The following is a 3,040-nucleotide window of genomic DNA, read 5'->3' as shown; positions in this document are numbered from 1 at the left end:
TGAATCCGGTATCCAGTTCTGTGAACAGATCAAGGTGTGGGCCCAGGATCGTCTTGCAGATCAAGCGACCACCATCCAAGACGTCACCCAGGAAAAGGGGGAATCTGTGGAGAAGTACCACACTCGCCTGATTCAGTTGTTTAATGACCTAGGCTTCTCCACGCAAACCAAAGCGCATGCCCAAATGCTTTCATCTGCCTTTGTGTCAGGACTTCGTGAACCCATACGGAAAGGCCTCATCACATCTCGTCCGGAATACAAGACATTGTCCATGGATACGCTGTTACTGGTAGCAAAGGGGCTAGAAGGAAAAGGACACACACTTGCAATGCTGGCAGAGGACCCATCCCTGCAGAGATTTCGGGTGCCACAGCCTGGACAACCAGATCTGCGTACATGCTACAATTGTGGTCGCCCTGGACACCTCCGCCGTGACTGCCGCGCTCCAAGAAGGCGACGTTCCGGCCAAAGTACCAAAGAGCAACTTCCTCCCCCACCTCCTCCAGCCACTGACCTTCTACAATAGGACAGTGGCAAGCCTGCGTCCATTATGGCCATGTCTCAGCGGGATACCAACATTGATCTGCCGGGTCCACAAGCCCAGGTTACCCTCTCCGTTGCAGGCCGTCCCACTACCTTCCTCCTGGACACAGGTGCAGCCAGAAGTGTGATTAAGGAAGCGGATTTCCCTTTCAAGACCCTGCTGGACAATGTCGAAATCTTGACCATGGGCATAGAAGGACGTCCTACCTCTCACCGCCTTTCAAAACCCCTACGGATTGGCTCTCTCCCTAATGTGTTAGCACGGTTTGTGATCCACAAGACATCTCCGCTAAACCTGCTGGGAGCAGACCTGCTATCCAAGCTACAAGCCACCATCACTTATACCGAGGATGGAGGAATAAAGGTGTCATCGCCTTTGTCGGAAGAAGATACGATGATTCTGGCATCAGAACCTTTACTCCTTGCAGTCAGCACGGAAAACCCTAATACAGTGCCGGCTGATGTCCTCCAGCGAATTCCAGATAAACTGTGGTCCAAAGGCCCGGAAGACATCGGTAAACTCCGAGTGCCACCTGTGGTAGTTAAACTGAAACCTGGAGCCAGCCTACCACGTCGGCCGCAGTATCCACTCAAGATTGCTGTCTCACAGGCTATCGCAGGGCAAGTGAAGGCACTCTTGGAAAATGGGGCACTCATACCCTGTGAATCTCCCTGCAACACCCCGTTGTTTCCAGTAAAGAAGAAGACACCCAAGGGGATGCCAGTGAAATACCGTATGGTGCAGGACCTCCGAGCAGTGAACGAGGCCACCATTTTGGACACACCCCTTGTGCCTAATCCACATACCCTGTTGGCGGGGGTACCGCCCACCGCCACATACTTCACAGTCGTGGATCTTGCAAATGCCTTCTTCAGCATCCCGTTGGACCCGTCCTGCCAATTTCTCTTAGCCTTCACCCATGATGGCCGGCAATATACATGGACCGTGATGCCTCAGGGGGCCCAGAATTCTCCAAGTCAGTTCGCGAAAGCCATTGCGTCTATCCTCGCACCATGGCAATCTGAACACACTACGGTGGTTCTCCTACAATATGTTGATGACCTCTTGCTGTGCGCTGATGACCTCCCCACAGCTGAGGCGGCGTCGGAAAGCCTGCTTTACTTCCTGGCCGACCAAGGTTGCAAAGCATCCCTATCCAAGCTCCAGTGGTGCTCCACTTCGGTGGTTTTCCTTGGTCACTGCATCACGCAGGGGGCCAGGCACCTCACCCACGAACGGATACTGGCAGTCCAGAGGATACAAGTGCCAAACTCCACGCGGGCATTACAGGCTTTCCTTGGCCTAATCTCCTACTGCAGATCATGGATCCCAGAAGCCTCTCTACTGATGCAACCTCTGTACGATGCTTTAAAGACGGATCCATTTCTTCTAGGACCAGAGGCGCTTGAAAGTTTCTATCTTTTGAAGACAGCCATCTCTACAGCCCCTGCATTGGGCCTGCCGGACTATAACAAGGACTTCCACCTTTTCGTCAGCGAACGGCAGGGACATGCGACGGGTGTCCTTGCCCAATCTCACGGCCCCAGAATGAGGCCAGTTGGCTACTACTCTGCACAGCTAGACATAGTAGCCCGAGGAGGGCCCTCCTGCCTAAGGGCCGTTTTTGCTGCTCAGGTCCTGTTGGACAAAACCTCGGACCTTGTTTTGGGACACGCTTTGATCGTTCAAGCTCCTCATGACATCACGGCCATCCTCAATCAAACGCAACCAAAACATCTTTCGGCAGCAAGACACCTCAGACTGCAATGTTCGCTCCTCCTTCCGGATAATGTGACTCTACGCCGATGCCATATACTCAACCCCTCCACTCTCCTCCCACTTCCTGAGGGGGGTGTAGAGTCAGAAGAGGAAAAAGAAACAAATGATCCGGGGGTGCCCGAACATGATTGCTTTGAGCTCATGAAACAACAAACCTCACACCTACCTACTGTCCTAGATGCCCCACTGCAGAATCCCGAACTTACAATTTTTATTGACGGTTCCAGGTACGCGGACAGCAAGGGAAGGTTTCACACGGGGTATGCAATCACTACGGAAGACACCATCCTCCAAGCTCAGAGACTGCCTTCAACGATGTCTGCACAAGAAGCAGAACTGCAAGCCCTGATTTCAGCCTGTAAATTGGCCAAAGGGAAGACTGCAAATATCTACACGGACTCCAGGTATGCTCTTGGAGTGGCTCATGACTTTGGACTAATATGGAAAACCAGGGGATTCCTGACGACAGCTGGTACTCCAGTGAAACATCATGAGGCTATCGGAGAACTGATGGATGCGCTACTTCTACCTACCCAAGTGGCTGTGCTGAAGGTCAAGGCTCACGGAAAGTTAAATTCACCAGAAGCTAGAGGAAACTATCTAGCTGACAAGGCAGCTAAAGAAGCAGCAGCAGGTCCAGACGAAGGAAGTGAGACTCGAGTGGAGGATCAGCCAATGGAAATGGTCGCTCGGACGGGACCAGAAGTGCCTACCACC

The sequence above is a fragment of the Eleutherodactylus coqui genome, unplaced genomic scaffold, assembly GCF_035609145.1.
Source record: "Eleutherodactylus coqui strain aEleCoq1 unplaced genomic scaffold, aEleCoq1.hap1 HAP1_SCAFFOLD_19, whole genome shotgun sequence".
NCBI classification, from domain to species: domain Eukaryota; kingdom Metazoa; phylum Chordata; class Amphibia; order Anura; family Eleutherodactylidae; genus Eleutherodactylus; species Eleutherodactylus coqui.
This window is presented reverse-complemented; position numbering follows the sequence as displayed.